Source organism: Octodon degus, unplaced genomic scaffold, assembly GCF_000260255.1.
Source record: "Octodon degus isolate 3935 unplaced genomic scaffold, OctDeg1.0 scaffold00122, whole genome shotgun sequence".
NCBI lineage: Eukaryota > Metazoa > Chordata > Mammalia > Rodentia > Octodontidae > Octodon > Octodon degus.
The window spans coordinates 6,779,768-6,798,377 of record NW_004524698.1 but is presented as its reverse complement, the minus strand read 5'-3'; the positions used below and the strand labels follow the sequence as shown (position 1 = coordinate 6,798,377).

At 44.5% G+C, this 18,610-nt stretch overlaps 1 non-coding gene across 1 annotated transcript; it reads right to left on the bottom strand.

Moving 5' to 3' along the window:
- Positions 1-6,008: 6,008 nt before the first annotated feature.
- On the bottom strand, positions 6,009-6,221 carry LOC111812375. The gene has a single exon (XR_002817885.1). It is a non-coding gene; the product is annotated as a small nucleolar RNA U3 (small nucleolar RNA).
- Between the last annotated feature and the right edge of the window lie 12,389 nt (positions 6,222-18,610).

Here is an 18,610-nt window from a genome sequence, read left to right as displayed (position 1 = left end):
CATTAGAACAAATCATTCTATTCATTAAGAGAATGTAACTATATATCTATCCCATCCACTTTGAGTACACAGATACAAAATGGATATTCATCTGTATACCCCTTTTTTTCTAAGTTCCGTTATTTGAATATTATAGGTGTGTAAACTCAGCAAAATATTCTAAAAGAGTCCAGTATCCCATAATAGCATTGGGTCCAGAAAAAGGGCTCTACCTGACCCCAGATTTTGTCTCTTATCTTATTTTCTTCATCCCCTTGTCATATTTTCCCCAGGAACATTGAAAGCTGCAAGGGACCACATTCTAAATGGCTAAGCAGAGGCTTTTTCAAAATAGCTCCCTTGAGGAACTCATAGGTGTAAGGCTCCACTCAGACATACTCTCTCATCACCTAACGTTTGCCAGTGGAGGTTTTCTTCTTAGTGCAGACTCAGCTCAGCACCGAGGCTGCCCCCAGCAAACTCAGGATGTCGTAAAGAAGATTAGATAACGCAAGAAATCTTGTAGATGCCCTCTGACATTTCGAGTAACCTGAAAATTTATACAGGACCCTCAGGGATTTTGTCCACTGAGGTGCAAGACAGCCAGCAAGCTTTGACCACTGATGTTTACTAAAGCCTTCCCACCTAATGTCCCTTATTTTCTTTCAGTCTCTATAAAACTGGCCTGCTTCTTTATTCACCTTTGGTCTGCTTCACTCATGCATAATAAACTTTAGTCTATGTGGCCTTTACACAGCCAGGTGGTCTTTGCTGGTCTCTGATCTCCACCATTCCTTATGCTAGGATAAAGGGAAATGTTTGGAATGGCTTCTAATCTAGATGTAGTACAGAGATTCCAGGGGAACTGGGACATGCAGAAGCTTCTCAAACATGCTGTCTGAGACACACTGCTCTATTTAACTACAGATGGGCATGGCAGGGAACCTGGACACTCATCAAGTACTTGGAGGATGAGACAGTAGTCAGTGGTGGTACGGGAGTGTAGGGTGAAAGCATTTGAGACTTTACTTTGAGATGGCAGGAGGAGCTGGCTTCTCTTGCAGGTCTCAAAGATGCACTCATAACAGGTATGGAAGCTGAACTTACAGAAGCAGAGTGCAAATGGTGATTGCCAGTGTGGCAAGGGTGGAGAGGTCCAGATTTAGAGATGTGTTGGACAAAATGTATACATTTTATTTGTACAGGAAGAACAGGTTTCTTAGATCTATTGTACAATTCGATGGGCATGTATAGTAATAACACACATTTTATTATTTCTAAGAGACAATGACTTACATTATTGTTTTGCAACATAAGAGTAAGTATCTGAAATATTTTTATCTTATTATTTATTCATTTATTTTTTTGTCTTTGAGATAGGGCCTCTCTATGCAGTTCAGCCTTGAGCTCACATTGTAACCCAAGCTGGTCTCAAACTCATGAGCTGGGGTTACAGATGTGTGCCACCACACCTGGCCTGCGAATATTTTATCTTTGACAAAGGAGCTGAATCTTTTCACTGGAGAAAAGGTAGTCTTTAGCAAATGGTGCTGGGGAAACTGGCAATCTATGTGCTAGAGACAGAATCTAAACATACATCTCTCACCATGCACTGAACTGAAATAAAAATGGATCAAAGATCTAAATATTAGAACAGAGACATTTACTCTGTTGGAAGGCAAAAACACTTCATGACATAGATGCAGACAGATTTTTTAAAACAGATCTCCAGATACACAAAAATAATCCCAACAATCAATAAATGGAGTCATGGCAACTTAAATAGCTTCTGTGCAGCAAAAGAAATGACCAACAGAATGAAAAGATAACTTACATGGGAAAAATTTTGCCAACTACTCCACAGATAAAAGACTAATATGTAGAATATACAAAGAACTCAGAAGAATTAGGACCCAATACTTAAAGACTTGAATCAAAACTGAGCATTCAAAGTGAATAGACACCTCTCAGACAAAGTAGTACAAATGGCCATTAGATACACGGATTAAAAAAAATATCAAAATAACTGACCATTCAAGAGATGCAAATTAAAAACAAATTGAGATCCCATCTCACTCTAAAAAGTATAGTTATTGGGAGCTGGGGAGATAAAACGGAAGGGACATCTTTTTTTATTTTTTATTTTTTTTCAGAACCGGGGATTGAAGTCAGGCCCTTGTGCTTACCAGGGAAGCACTACTTATTCCACTGAGCCATCTCCCCAGCTGGGAGCTGGGGAGATAACTCAGCGGCATAAGCACCTGCCTGGCAAGCACAAGGTCCCAATTTTGAGCCGCTGAATTGGAAAAAAAAAAAAAAAAAAAAAAAAAAGAGAAAAAGAAAAAAGAAAGCGTAGTTATTATCTAGCAATCAGCCAATAATATATGCTGGGCGAGGCTGTGGGGGCAGAACTTCTTCATTGCTGGTGGGAGTATAATCTGCTACAACTGCTATGGAAATCAGTATTGGGATCCTCAAAAACACTAAAAATAGAAATTCTTTTCTTTTCCCCCCCAGTTATGTATGTGGTATGGGTCTCACTCCACAGCTCAGACTCATAGTGATCTTCCTATTTTCAGCCTCTCCAGTGCTGGATTTAGGCGTGTGCCACTATGGCTGGACTAGTTGGCCAGCTCAGCACGTCTGGGGTCAGGGGCCAGTGGGGTATGTGGTACTGGGGATCGAATCCTGGTCCCTGTGCTTGCCTAAGCAGGTGCTTAATCTGCTGAGCTATCTCACCTGCCCTAGAAATTCCATTTGGCCTACCTATTTCTCTTCTAATCTCAAAGAGTTAATGATATCACACCACACCTATATTTATATAAAATATATAGCACCATTCATAAAAGCCGAAGCAGCTTACATGTTCATCATCAGATGAAGAGGTAAAGAAAAGATTTTTAGATGATAGAATGTTACTCTGTCATAAACAAAGATCAAATAGAGTTATTTGTAGAAAAGTTTGTATGTATCTGGAGATCATAGAATTAAATAATTAAACCAGACACATAAATTTAAATAATTACATGGTTTATCTTATGTAAAAAAAAACCCCTCACTGTATTAAAAAAACTCAATATGTTAATAAATTGAAAAATAAAAATCAGGTCATAGGAAAAAAGAGCAAAAGAAAAAAGTTATTGTAAGCCAGCCTGAATAATATACCTAAAAGTGTACCTTGATTTAGTGTATCTGTTTTATATGATATTTGGCCTATTAGTTTTTAAATCTGTGTATGTGATAATTAATTTTATTAGGAATTATAAGATAAATAAATGAAACTGGTGTTAGAAAAATGGGACAAGGGAAGGGAAGAAAAAGAATTAAGATGTGTTTTGTACATATACAAATTCCCCAGAGTGAATATCATTATTTTGTACTGCAAATATGTAATGATAAATTTTTTTAAAAGAGTAGACAAGGAAAATGTCACTATCATGTACTGATTTAATCATACAACGTTTTTGCATCTCCCACATCTGCAGAAGGCTACAGAGCCCTGGTGAACCCCACCGTGCCCTCCAACTGTTACAGGAGCCTTGGTGAGTGCTCCCCCACCACAGGGGGAACCTTGTGGAACTTTGGTCTGCCTGCTCATCATTGTTGGAGCCTTCCTGAGCTGTGGCTCACTAACCCTCACCATGGCAGAAGCCACACTGAACCATAGACAGAGGGAGCGTCACTGTTGTGGTAGCCTTCCTGACCCACACTTCACCACCCTACCATCACTGCTCAGTGTGGGTAAACATCAGGAACTTCAGAAATGTCAAAGTAAAGGAGTAAAAGTCAATCCCAGACCTCCAGCCCACCCAGAGTAAGTCCAGAAGACAAGGACATAGAAGAGTTTGGAAGTAACACATCTGAAATTTCTGAAATGATAGCAACTGAAGTAAGGAATTAACTCCATCAGATCAGAAATAATTTCTCAGGTTAAAAAAATGACAACAATCATGGAAGAATTGCTCATCATCTTTAAAGAGCATATAGAGTAAAAATTAGAGAATAGAAAAATAATGGAAACATTCAATGAATAATATAGCAAAGAATTACAATACACAAAATATATTCAAACAGACATCTAGAAAATTAAGAATTTCATTGAAAGCTGGCAAAACTGCTTGAATGAAATGGAACATAGACTTTCAGACAGCATTGTGGATAGTGAATGTGAAAGGAAAGATCTCTTAAAAATAACAAGGAACCAGGAAATGATAATTAAGCAGCTGCAAGATGATGCAAAGAAAAACAATAAAAGACTAATAGGTATCAATGAAACAGCAGAACTGAACACAAATGACATTAAAAGACTATCTGCAGAAGTACTAGTAGAAAATTTTCCAAGCATGGGAAAAGAATCTGACATACAATTAAGAGACATAGAACTCCAATTAGCCATAATCAAAATAAAGTTACACCTAGACACATAATAGTCAAGACTCTAGAAATTCAGCAAAGAATATAATATTAAAAAGCTGTTAAAAAATTGAAACAGACCACTTATTAAGGAAAGCGCTTCAGAGTCATGGCAGATTTCTCAACACAAACTATAAAGTCAAGAAGAGTTTGGAGGGAAGTTTTTCAGGTTCTGAAACTAAACAAGTTCCAAGCCAGATTGATGTACTCTGCAAAATTATCTATCAGAATTAATGGATAGATAAGATACTTCCATGACAAAGAACAACTAAAGAAATTCATGACCCTCAAACCAGCCCTACAAAGAGTACTGACAGATATTCTAGAAGGAGACAAAATGACTATAACTTCAAGAACAACAACAGAAAGAACCACCAAGTAGAGCAAGCAATTAAACAGAGAGGAAAAAGGGAGCTTACAGCAAGAAAATAACATGACAAAGATAAGCCAATACATAACACTTATAACCATGAATGTAAATGGCCTTAATTCAGCAATCAAAAGAAGTAGACTGGCAGAGTGGATCAAGAAATAAGTTCCCACAATATTCTGTATGCAAGAAACACATTTAAGTCAAAAGGAAATGCATAAACTGAAAATCAAAAGATGAAAAACAATACTCTATTTAATAGCAACCCAGAAAACAACAAGGGTAACTATTCTGTTGTTGACAGTGTCAACTTCAAACCAAAAGTGATTAAAAGAGATAAAGAAGCTCACTACATAATTGTTAGTGGGAAACTGCAAGAGGAAGAGATAACAATCATAAATATGTATGCACCCAATATGAGGACACCCAACTATATAAGATAAATTTTTATCTTTTGTTTTTTTGGTACTATGGATCTATAAAATAAATTTTAACAGACATAAAAAAATCAAATGAGCGGAGCCAGGGAGATGGTTCAGTAGAGTAAGCACTTCCCTGGCAAGTGCAAGGGCCTGAATTCAATCCCTGGTTCCACCCCCCCAAAAAAAAAATCAAATGAGCAATAGCACTACAGTAATGGGTGACTTTAGCACCCTATTGTCATAAAGAGATAAGTCAACTAAGCAAAAAATCAGCAAAGAAATAATAGAACTGAGCCAACTTGTGAAGAAATGGACTTAGTAGATCTTTATAGAATATTTCACCCAACAGAGTCAAAATACACATACTTTTCAGCTGCACACAGAATGTTCTCCAAAATAGAACATATACTAGCATACAGAACACGCTGAAATAAATGCAAAGGAATTGAAATATTCCCATGCATATTATCTGACCATAGTACAATGAAACTGTATATTATTGACAAAAGAAATTGTCAAAACTCCATAAACACATGGAGATTAAATGACACTCTCCTGAACAATCAATGAGTCACAAATGAAATTAAAGAAGGGATCAGGGAGATAGCTTGGCAGTCTAAGTGCCTGCCTGGCAAATGCAAGGATCTGGGTTTGATCTCCGGTACTACATGTTGCGCCATCCCTGAGCTGTGCCAGCCACTGAAACCAGGTGTGGTGGTATGTGCCTGTAATCCCAGTGCTGGGGAGCCTGAGACAGGAGGATCACTATGAGTCCGAGCTGCATAGGAAGACCCTGTACCAAATAAGCAAATATTTTTTTTTAACCCACTCAGACTGTGTTCCTTCCCTCTTGCACCCTCCAGGCAGGAAGCAAGAACGATCATCAACAGCAAGCAGCAGTTGCAGCAAAGCAACACCGAGAGCTGGCTTCATGCTCATGGAAGAACACTCCGCCTCCTCCTCATGGTTCCCCTGCATCTGCCTAAGTAGGCACTTGAATCCACTGAGCTATTTGGCCAGCCCTGAAATTTCTAATAGTAACAATTTTAAGGACAGTTTGAGTAAACAATGAAAGTTAATAGTCATCAGTTATATAGATTTTTCCAAAGTGGTGAGTATAGAAAAATTGTTGTGAACTCTTAAGGTAATGATAATCTTTGCTTATTCTAAAAACTGGATAATTCTTAGTTGTCTTTTAAAGTAAATAAAGTATAAATTAGGGTTACAGTGATCATTTATAAGCATTCTTTTTGGAATACCAAAGAATTATACTAGCTCAATTTTGCTAAGCATGGTATATTTTTCTCCTATTTTTGTACTTTCAAGTTTATTTAAAGAATTTAAAAATTATTTGTTTGGTACAGGGTCTCACTATGCAGCTCAGACTACTAAGTGATCCCCCTGTCTCAGCCTCCCCAGTGCTGGGATTACAGGCATGGACCACCACGTCTGGTTTTGGTGGCTGGCACAGTGTACCCTGGGTTCTAGGGCGGCATGGCATGCAGTACAAGGTATCCAGCTCTGGTCCTTGCACTAGCCAGGCAGGTACTTAGACCACTGAGCTATCTCCTCAGCCCTTCAAGTTTATTTAATAAGTAGTAAAACACAGTGATATCTGCAGGATAGTGACTGAAGTATATGACTATTAGTATATATCCTTAATTACTTTAAAAAATAAAGGAAAACTTGTCTCATTGCAAAGAAGTTTTATGTACTTATGTCAAGAAACTGATTTCTAGACTGGACGTGGTAGCTTGCGCCTGTAATCCCAGCTCTAGCGAGGCTGTAAACAGGCGGATCACTGTGAGTCCGATCTAGTAGTAGGACCCTGTAGACCCTTTCCTAAAATACAAGAAAAAAAAGAAAAAAGAAATTGATTTCTTTTTTTCTGTTGCAGAATAGGGGACTGAATTCAGGCCCTTGCACTTGCCAAGCAAGCACTTATTCTACTGAGCTATCTCCCTGGCCCAAGAAATTGATTTCTTAAAGAAGGAATTTTTGAATATTAAATGTTATAGAAATAAATTTAGATTAACATGAACATGTACACATTAAACCTAATTTATGTATACTTCCTTTTAATTAACTTACTTTTCTGATCAATACATAATCTCTTATAATTAGAATTCTGTGATGTAATTCTATTGAAACTCATGGGGGCCTGCCCCTTAGCTCAGTTCTTTAAGTGGCTGCTGCAACAAAGCAGTCAGGCTCAGGTTGCTGTGGTTTGATCCCCAGGACTCAAACCTGCTCTGAAGGCATTCGGAGTCAGCCCCCCCCCCCAAAAAAAAAAAAAAATCCTTCTGAAACTCATTCCTAGGGCCAGCCAAATAGCTCAGCGGATTAAAGCAAGTGCAAGCAGGTGCAGGGGCTGGGGGTTTGATCCCCAGGCTTGCTGTGCTTGCCTCGCCTCCAGGGTGCACTGAAAAGGGGACTGAGACTGGGCGTGGTGGTGCACGCCTGTAATCCCAGCTCTTGGGAGGCTGTAAACAGGAGAATCACTATGAGTCCAATCTAGTAGTGAGACCCTGAGCAACCTGTAGACCCTTCCCTAAAATACAGAAAAAAAAACCCTCATTCTTTTTTAGAAAAGTGTAAGTGGTCTTACAATTACAAACTATAATATGTAAATGTTTTATTTTTAAAAGTTTTAAACAGAATAAAAAATTGTAAATAAATTAGAAATGGTACAGAATTTCATTAAACAAAATAATAGGGGGCTGGGGGAGATGGCAAGTGCAAGGGCCTGACTTCAATCCCCGGTTCCGGGGAAAAAAAAAAAAAAGGAATTCAACAATGGTTGTTGGGGGCTTGCAGGTTAGGTCAGTTGTTTAAGTGCCTGCTTGGGCAAACTCAGTCAGGAGCAGGAGACCGCAGTTAGAACCCCAGCTCCACCTGCTTTATCAGACCCTCCCTTCAGGCAGCCTGAGCCAGCCCTCCCTCCAAAAAAAAAAAAAAAAAAAAAAAAAAAATCAACAGTGGTTGTTATATTGCATAATATCTTCAAATTTATCATTTGCCAGCTATAAACACTCAAATTGGTAGAAAAAACAAAAAGTTATAAGAAACTAAAGAGAAGAAAAAAAATTTAAATAGTAACTGCTCCTTTTAATTGACCAGGAGAAATTAGCAGTACAATTATCCAAGCTATCCTGTACATTTACATAGGTATATCTTTTCCCTTTCCTTTTTTCTTTTGCCATTTTCCTCATCGCAGTTGTTCCTTCCCTTTGAACAGATTCTTTCCCTTTCACAATGTACATATATTTAAATAACCTTATAATTATAATATGTTGGTCACTTCTTCACAGGGGACCCATTATAACGGGTTAGAGATTCTAAATGTGCATTATGCAGAGATTTCATTAGGTACCAGGTTTCCCAATCATGTCTTAGAATCTAGGGGCCTATGTAAAGTTCTTGAAAAGTTTTCTCTTTCTTATTATGTGGTCTTCCATTAATGTTACCTCTTCAGTATTTTATTTTATTTTTTTGGAGCCGGCCTAGCCAGCCCTTGTGGCATGTGGTGCTGGGGATCGGACCACGGTTCCCTGTGCCTGCCTTAGCTTGCCTAAGCAGGCGTTTTAGACTTCTGAGCTCCCTCACAGGCCCTTCGCTTGAGTATTTTAAAAATCAATTTTCTTTTTAAAGGGCAAATGATGACATTTATGGGGTACAATATGCTATTTCAAGTATACATTGTAAACAATTCAATCAAGCTAATCAACACATCCATTATTCACTGACTTAGTGTTGTGTATGTGCACGTGCCAGCTGGAGCTGCTGGGCCAGTAGCGCGACTGGGTGCAGGAGCAGCGTGATGCTGGCCCACGACCTGGCAGCGCTCAAGCAGAGCTCAGGGCTGGGGCTGGGCGGCGGCAATCCGACCACTGAGTCCAGGCCTCAGTTGCATCTTCCTTGTCTCCCTGGAGCCCAAGGCGTGACTCGCTGGCCCAAGCTAGCCGCTGCCGGCTGCATCCTTGGCCCCGGGGCGTCAAGCGACACCCAACGTCTGGAGAGATGCGGGAGGGAGTCTCTTGTCTCCCCTGGGCATCAGGGCCCACTTCTCGGGCTGGAGTTGTGGCTCAATCGTAGAGCTCTTGCCTTGCACTCACCAGGTCCTAGGGTCGATCTCTAGCACCACAAAAAGGGGAGCAATTTCACCAGGAAGCCTGAGCCCTCCCCTTGGAACCCTGGGCAGCAGCAATAGAGGGTGGGGGGGGTGGGGCTCTGGGTGGCGGAACCCGCAGCTTGTCTCTGTCATCTCTGGCCATCAGGCTGGAAGAGGAAAAGCGCAAGCTGGCAGCTACGGAGCACAACCTCGTGCTCTTCCACAAAGTGAGTCGGCCCCAAGTGGAGTTCCTCCTGCCACCTATCCCTGCATCCTGGGACAGAGAAGGAAGGGCCCGCCGGCCTCGTTCTGACTGCCTTTCCTCTCTGGAATCCCACTCTAGCCCTGTCAGGGATGTGGACGACTGTTCCATCTGAAACTAGAGCAGCAAGGTTGAGTCCCTGATGGGTGAGACTGAGTTCCTCAAGAAACTCACGGAGAGGTGAGTGGACCTGGGTGTTGAGAAGCCTGGAAGGTTGGGGAATAGCCTCGCTTGCGGAGATCCGGAGACGAGCGAGTAGGGCGGCAGAATGGCACCGGGATGCGGAAGAGCTTCGCGGGGAGATCTCTACCCTGGGCCAGACCCTGAGTGGTTTGCGTCCCACCTGCGCCACCTGTTGGCCGATAGCGGTGCTATACCCGGAGCATGCTGGAGCTTTTCACCAACGTGGGCGCCTGTCTCTGTCCTGCGGCGTGGGACACCCTGGCCCGACCTGTTGCCTACGCAAACGTTTCTTGTCTTTCTGCTCGCACTGCTCCACCACATGGGTTTTGCACCCTCCGCCACTGTGGGCGCATCCTTTGCCTGACCTGGCTGCAGGAGCTTCCGAACCTGCGACTGAAGCCCGAGCGGGCAGCGGCACTGAGGGACATCAGCGCGCTGCAGAGCATCGCGTGGAGTATCTGCAGGAGGCCGAGGAGTGGGACAAGTCCAAGGTGCGTGGCCACGAGGGTGCGCCACAGGCCTGGGGGAGCGTCAGCCCCGCTGCGCCCCGAGTGACCCCGCCCCGCAGTGCGGGCCTCTCCGAAGCCACCACGCGGAACCAGGAGATGATGGAGTCCCAACGGCAGATAGAGAGTCTGCCGTGCAGGGTGGACACCAGCTGCTCCCACAGTGAGCCCCGGGGCGGCGCGGACGAGACCGGGTTCCCCGCCTGACGCCAGGCTGAGGCGCTGCTCCGGCAGCTGTAAGAGTCTCCAGCTCAAGGAGGAGTTTGGATTGGCACCGGGTTGAGTACCAGGAGCTCCTCTACGTTGAGAGGACATTGACATGGAGATCGCCACCTACCGGAATGTGCTAGAGGGGAGCCTGTGGGCCGAGGGCCCTAGGGGTGAAGCAGGGGTCAGCCCTGGGCTGTAGGGGAGCGGTGGCCTTGGCAGAGGGGTCCACAGCACACTTTACCCGCAGGATCTTGGTGCCATCCCTTCATTTGCCTCCTTAAGTATGAAGATGGCTGGTGAGTTTTCCAAGTCAGACTTCCGGCCTGTATTCCACATGTCCATTTCTGCCATGACTGGACTCTTCCTCCGACTGCTGAGTCCCCACCTGAATGGGGCCCGCTGCTCAGGTTTCGCCCATCAGCTGCCCCCAGGGAGTGGGTGCCTGAGAAAAGAGAAATCTCTCGTTTTTCTTTCTGTGTCTGTCCAGTGGCTGAGGTGCAGCCATCCCAGGACAGCCACATCCGGATGATTCTGGCCAGGACCATGAAGACCTGGGATGAGGAGGTGAGCCCTGCCCCAGGACACCACCTTTTCCTTGTTGCTTGGGAGTGCCAGCCTACCTGCAGATCTTAAGTGTTGTAGATGGATGAGAAGCCAGAGGTGTGTGGATGAATCTGAGTCTCAGCTGGTTATACCTGAAGGGGCCACAAAGGGGCAATGCTGAAGGCACTGCCTGTCCTTCCTTGCCCCCAGCAGGTGGTGACAGTTTCAGAAGGAGCTGCACAGTGAGCTGGACAAGTCTACTCACAGCTACTAAACCTCTGGGTTGGGAGCTTCGTGCCCCTGCCCCTGCCCTCGGCCTACTTAAGCCCAAAGCCTCACACCTGTCCTGAAGTGGTCCCCCTTTCCTCCCACTGCATGTGCCCTGGCCGGTGGCCAAGTAGCTGGACCCCCCTCTGACTCTCTGATGTGATCCAGTTGCTTTCTTTTGTTCTCTGAGAAGGAAGCCTGTGATGCTCAGGACAGGTCTGCTATATCCAGGATCCCTTGATCGGTGGGCTGGGCTGGGCCAGAGTCTGAGTTTCCCTTTGGAGTCATAAAACTGCCAGGAAGAGAAATCAGTTGGTAGGTTTGTGTCTGGGCTGGGTCTGGGGCCACAAAACCCAGCAGTGTTTTACCTTTCCCCCTGTCACTTCCTCTCTGGTTCTCATCGGTGACTTCTGTGTTCTCTGCTGGGTTTTCTCCCACTTCTGTGCATTCCTTCTTACCGTCTGTCACCTCTGCAGCTGTGACTGAATGTCCAGCTGTTTGCTGGGTGTCCCAAAGCTGCTTTATTTCAGCATGTCCCAAACCTAGCTCCTTACCCTTTCTCCATCTGCAGTCAGGATCTTCCTTCTGGATCCCCCAGTCCTGAAGAAGGCAACACTAGGATCCACACACCTTATACTTACATGTTTCTTTTTTTCACTTGCCTCCAATTCTCTCCTCTTTCTTCTTCTGTGCTAGGGATCAAACCCATGGTTTTGTGTACACTAGGTAAGGGCTTTACCACTGAGCTATCCCCCAGCTTCTTCTCACCAAATATTTTCTTCTCCTTAATTATCTTTCAAGATTGTATGGTTCAGGGCCAGCCAAATAGCTCAGTGGATTAAAGCGCCTGCTTAGGCAGAGGCAGGGGCTGGGAGTTTGATCCCCAAGCCTGCTGTGCTGGCCTCTCCCCTGGGATGTGCCAAGAGACTGGGTATGGTGGTGCATGCCTGTAATCCCAGCAGTGGGGAGGCTGTAAACAGGAGGATCTCTAAGAGTCCGATCTACCCAGTGAGATCCTGTATACCCTGTATACCCTGTCCTAAATAAAAAAAAAAAAAAAAAAGATTGTACAGTTCTTAACCAGGTGGTGGTGTACACCTTAATCCTAGCACTTGGGAGGCTGAGGTAAGAGCATTACTGAGCTCAAGGCCAGCCTCTTCTACAGAGAGAGACCCTGTCTCAAAAATAAATAAATAAATAAAGAAGTAAGTAAATAATAAATAAAAATAAAAGAAAGAAAGAAAAAAAAAAAGATTGGGTGGTTCTCCCCTTCTCCACCAGTACTGCTCTACTCTAGCCCAATGTTATAGACAGACAGGGCCAGGCCCTTAAGGAGACAATATGGAAGACAAGGTGACTTTGCAACTTGGAAGAGACAGACACTCCATATGGGCCACACCTCAAGACAAAAGAGAAAACACAGCTACATACTTCCTTAGGGAGGGGCATCAAAGATTGATTTTTTTTTTTTTTTTTTTTTTTGTGGTACCAAGGATTGAACTCAGGACCCTGCACTTGCTAGGCGAGCACTTATTCTACTGAGCTATCTCACCAGCCTAGAGATTGATATTCTAAATAGCTATTAATCACCTTGAAAGAGCCCAAATGAGTCACTGGCCCAACCCCCAACAGGAAGAAGATGCTGTCCCATATTCATGCCTGCGTGCTACATGACTCACTTCCTCATTTGATCCAGGATTTAATCAATTTTACCTGAGCAATGGTGCTTGTAATCTCATTGGTTGACCTTAGTTTTGTCCCACCACATGCCCACCTAAGTGAGTTCCCATGTTCTCCACCACCTTAGACCTGTCTTACCACATGGTTTTCCTCCTTAAAAGTCCCTGGAAGAGACAGCTTCCTGAGGACAAACCTGCTTGGGTCCCCCTCCTGTCCTTCTCTTGGACAGGAGCTTTCTTTCCCCCAATAAATATATTCTGCTCATAATCTCTGTTTGTTCCTAAAATTCATTCTTTGGTTTTAGAGAAAATGAACTCGTCCCAAGTACATTTTAGGTTGAGAGATCAGTTTTTCTCCCTGTTTTGTCCTCCCTCATTTGGAGGTTCCCTGTATTACCACCATCATCTCTTGCCTGGGTCACATTAGCTAACATCAAAGGTTTCCATCCTGAGGCTTCCTGCCATCCTTCCAATTTCATTCAGTCTGCATAGACAGCAAATCTAGAGCCACTATCTCCAGTCCCATACTACTTGAAGTGCCCACTTCCGTGTTGCCTCAGCTATATCCCATCTGACCATTGCACTCCAGATGAAATCTGCTTCTGGATTTAATGCTTCCTTCCCCACTCAGTGTTGACACTAGATTCAAGAAATAAGTCAGAGTCTCTGCTCTCAAGGAGCTCCTGTGTGGGGTGGGGAGATGGGCAGATAGAATGCCAGCCTGGTGGCAGGCACCGTGTCTGGGGAAGTAGACAGTAGTGTGGGAAGGAGAGGCGCCACTCATCCATCTTGGGGTCAGTGCTTTGCATGGGAGGTGATGTGGCTTCAAGCCCTGGAGAAGGAGCAGAAGCTGGGAGAATCTGGGAGCTAGGAGACTTTTCTAGGTAGTAAATTTCCAGGCTGAGAGAGAGAGTAAGCAGGGCATTGAAGGTGTGAAGTACAGGGAGGGGCCAGTGTTGAGTCTGGAAAGAAGGAACTGAGGCCTGGCCAAGGAGGGCTTGGTAGGCCATATCAAGACATCCAGAATTTATAAGGAAAAAAAAAGAAACTTAAAGGTTTTGATCAGGAGGGTAAAGTATTCTGCTTGGGTTTTTGTACTAAAGGTTGAACCCAAGGCCTTCAGACTATGCTGCATCCCCAGACTTTTTTTATTTTCTATTTGAGCTAGGCTCTTGCTAAGTCCTCAAATTCCTCAGGCTGGACTGAAACTTGGAACCCTTCTGCCTCAGTCTCATATTTGCTGGGATCACAGGTACACACCGTGCTTGAGCTGCATTTTAGAAGTTTGTGTATGTGTGGTGGAAGACCCAGGATCTGTTATCCAGATGTAACAACTCCCCACAATGAATGCAATCCTTATGTACTATAAACAGGTGCTAATAGAAATAAAAATAAATTAAAAGAGGTTGCTCTGGTAAACACATGCAGAAGGATTTGGAAAGAGACAATGGTGGTGGTGGACAGGGCGGTAGGCAAGGGATTTGATAAATATTTGGGCCATAGGGAGATGGATGGTGGCACATTCATAGAAGAGCAAGGGGAGGCTGGAGTAGGGTGAGGGAGGCCATGACAGTAAAGTCTGTTTTAGACTGAAAGGATGTAAGACACTGTGGAATATTCAAGAGGAAGAAGCTTCGGCATCATTGGAAATTTGAGAAACAGACTTCATTAGAACATAGTCTATGTAACAGATAACCTCAAAATAAAAACAAAAGAAAGAAAATATTTCATGTAACAAGGAGCCAGAAGTAGGGTGGACTCTGGTATGGAGAGCTATTCTTAGCCTTTCTGTGTGGAAGGCTTGTGTACCTCAGGGATGGCTCTCCTCATGATTCCAAGATGGCTGCCAGAATCCATTTTCTAATGCTTTCCTATTTACATTAACTGGAGAAAAAAAGGAAACCTCCTCTCAGGTATGAGGTATAAATCCCTCCCTTCAGGTTATGTAGCTAAAATATTTGCTCCCTGGCCAGTAACAATTGCTGAGAGAGTTTCAGACTGGCTTAAGTTCACTATCTGTTATGGAATGGATGTTGGATGCAATACTCATGGCAGAGATTACTCAGACTTCCCACCACCCTTCTTCCATGAAGGGGCACCTGAGTACCATGGTCTCCATACTATGTGCTTTTCCCTGGATTTCATGTAGTTGTGCTTGGTATTACAGTGGAGAAGTATCATGTGGAAAATCAGACAAAAGCTTTGGAGTTTCAAGTGTTAGGATCTCTCCCAGACCTACCCCTTCAAGGTCCTTAGGTTTTCTTTTTCTTTTTCTTTTTTTTTGGGCAGAGCTGAGGATTGAACTCAGGCCCTTGCACTTGCCAGGCAAGCGCTTATTCTACTGAGCCATCTCCCTGGCCCCTGGTCCTTAGGTTTTCAAATGAGCAAATTTGAGGCTTGGAAATGTTCACACCAGAGTTTGTGTCAAGTGGTTTGTACTGACTCCAAGGAAGAGAGATTGGGCTAACGATAGCCACCTAGACCGCTCAGTGTCACACAGGAGAAGAAATGAGGGCTTGAGAAGGGCAGACAGTGAGAAACCCAAGGGCCACAGGAGGTGGAGAACCTGGAAAGTGTGCTCTGAGAAGGCAGCAGAGAAACATCTTGGTGGTGGTGGTGGTGGTGGGGTGTGGTTCTGGTCCAGGAATATGAGGAAGAGCTGGGATTTATCAGCAAGGAAGAGACACAGAGTTAAGACAAAAGTGGTCACTTGAGAGGTAAGAAGAGCAAGTAGGGGCAAACTACTCCTCTCACCAGATGTTGATTAAAAAAAGAAAGCAGGGCCAGGATGGAAGCTGTTATGGTTGTGTCTAGTAGTCCCTCAAAAACCACATACAGTCATGGCAGCAGCTTCTGGAGTTTGTCATGGATTATTGTGGGTGTGGATGCTGCACCTGTCCTGGGGCAGGTAATTTGCATTACAGTGTAAGGAGAGAAGAGAGGCTAGCTAGCTCCCACAGCTGTTGCCACTCTCTTTGGCTTTTGACTCTGGGCCACTGCCAGGTTGCTCTCTTCCATGTGCTATGCTGCCTTGGAGCCAGCTGAGTATGGACTGAAACCTCCAGTAACTGTGAGCTAAATAAAACTTGGCTTCATTTTGGGTGTTGGGTATTTGTCCCAGCAATAAGAGAAGAGTAACCGAGACAGAAGCTCAGCACTGTGAGAAGTTGAAGCAGGAGAATCAGAAATTTGAATTTAATGTGGGCAAGTTAGCAGTGAGAACCTGTCTCAAAAAATAAAAAGGTCTGGAATATAGTTCAGTGTAAAGGCTCTAAGAACGAGAGGATAAGAAAGAAAGAAAAAAAGAAAGAAAAGAAGGGCTGGCCTGATAGCTCAACAAACTAAAGCGCCTGTTTAGGCAGAGCGCAAAGGCTGGGTTGACCCTGGCGGCTTGCCCTGCTGGCCCCACCCCTGGAGCGTGCTGAGACAGGAATTGAGACTGGGCGTGGTGGTACACACCTGTAATCCCCGTTTTCAGAGCCTGAAAACGAATCTGATATACGTAGTGAGATCCTGAAGACCGTATATTAAATACATTTAAAAAAAAAAAAAAAAAAAAAAAGGAAAGAAGAAAAAAAGAAAAAATAAGCCTGGGAATGTAGCTCCGTGATGAAGAACTTGCCTAGCATATGCAAAGCCCTGGGTTCCATCCCAGTACCTCATCCTCACCCCCACGGCCACCCCCCCAATGTCCTCTCGGAGGTAAGGAGGTAGTCACCTGTATCTGCTCGGTTTCCTGAAGAGAACCGGCTTGTACTGGGTGCCCGCTGTTGGGGGCAGCAGCTCTTCTTAGAGGCCACCTGCAGGCATCGGGGTTACCAAGACAGAGCCCAGGGCGATCCCGCAGGTGGGTGCGTCTCATGCTGCAGCGCCACCGCGTGGGCAGCAGACCTGGGCCTGGCCCCACACGCTGGGCGCTGGGCAGCGCCTGGAATCCCTGGGCGGCAGAGCGCACTGCTGCCCCCACCCCGCGGGCTCCACAGCCTCATTCTGCTCACGCTCCAGCCAAAGCAAGCTCAGACCAGAGTGGCTCGCTTCTGTGTCTCACTCCCAGGGCTTCCTTTTGTTCTGCTTTGATCTCTCCTCACAGAGGACGACCCCTTCATTACTGCTATGAAATGAAGCAGAATTCTGCGTCCTTCAGAAGACAAAGAAGAGGAGAAGGAGGGGGAAGGGCAGGAGGAAGAAGAGCAGGAGGAGGAGGAGGAGGAAGAGGAGGAAGAGGGGACAGTGGAAGAAGAGAATTGCTGCAGAGAATTGCTGAAGGAGACTAACGAGGCACCCTCTGTGCTCAGGGTGGGGTCGCCTGTGAGGAGCACACTGAGCAAACCCGCCAGATGTGCACGGGGACTGCGGGTTGCTGGTAGGGCTGCACCAGTATCATTCTTCTGGTTGCTAGAGTTGGTTATATGGGAAAATGCTCTTGCATTTAGGAAACACATGTGAAATTATTTGGGAGAGACTGGATAACGTATTGTCAGTTTGTTGTTTTTTTTTTTTTTTGAATGAGGAAAAATTTATGTATATTATTGCAAAGTGTAAGTTTGAAATTGTTTCACAAGAGAAAAAAAAACAGGGAAAAAGACACTTTTGGGAGAGATTTTAGATGATTTCCCACAAGGCAAGTATTGCAGGGAGCCAAATTAGATAGAAATATTATAGGCAGTCAGACAGGGCCAGGCCCTCAAAGGAGTCAGCACTGAAGACAGGACACCTCACAACTGTGGGAGGGATGGATGCTCCTGCTGTGAGCCAGACCTACAGACCAAAGATCAAATAAATGCTGACCTCCCTACAGATTAGCATCTGGGATTGATCTTCACCCTCAGAGAGCCAGGAAGACTCATTATCTGATGGCTACCAGATAAAGCCCTGTTTTACATTCCTGCCTGCCAGCTTTCTCCATGACTCCCTTCCCCATTTGGTCCTGGGCTTAATCAATTTTACCTGAGCAATGGTGCTTGTAATCCCATTGGTTGGCCATAGTTTTGTCCCACTCCATATCCACCTAAGGGAGTTCCCCCTTTTTCCACCTTAGCCCCGCATGGTTTTACACTATAAAAGTCCCTTGGAAGAGACAGGTTTCTGGGGAAGAACCTGCTTGGGCCCCCCTCCTGTCCCCCTCTCAGACAGGAGCTTTCTTTCCCTCAATAAATATATTCTGCTCATAACCTCCTTTTGTTCCTAAAATTCATTCTTCAGTTGTAGAGAACACGAACTCGTCCAGGTCAGGTCAGGAGATCAACTTTCCCCTATATCATTTGGAGGTTCCCTGTATTGTTTGGAGGTCACCCACCCAAGATCAGTTTTTCTCCCTGTATCACAAGGATGTGCTGGTGTTTCCACTTTTAAAATAGTGTTGGTAGTTTTGTCTAATCTTGTAAAAGGAGCAACAAAAACACAGGTGACAGAGACAATGTTACAACTAGGCAGGAGGAACAAGTTCTGGTGTTTCATTGCACAGTACATGAGACTATCGCAACGAAAGTTTGTACTGAGCACTTCAACAAAGAAGGAGAGGATTCTGAAAATTTTCATCAAAGGCAATGATAGATGTTTCTGGCTGTGGTAGCACATACCTGTAATCCCAACACTTGATAGGCTGAGGCAGCAGGATCCCTGAGAGTTTGAGGTCAGCTTGGGCTATGTAGTGAGTTCAGGGGCA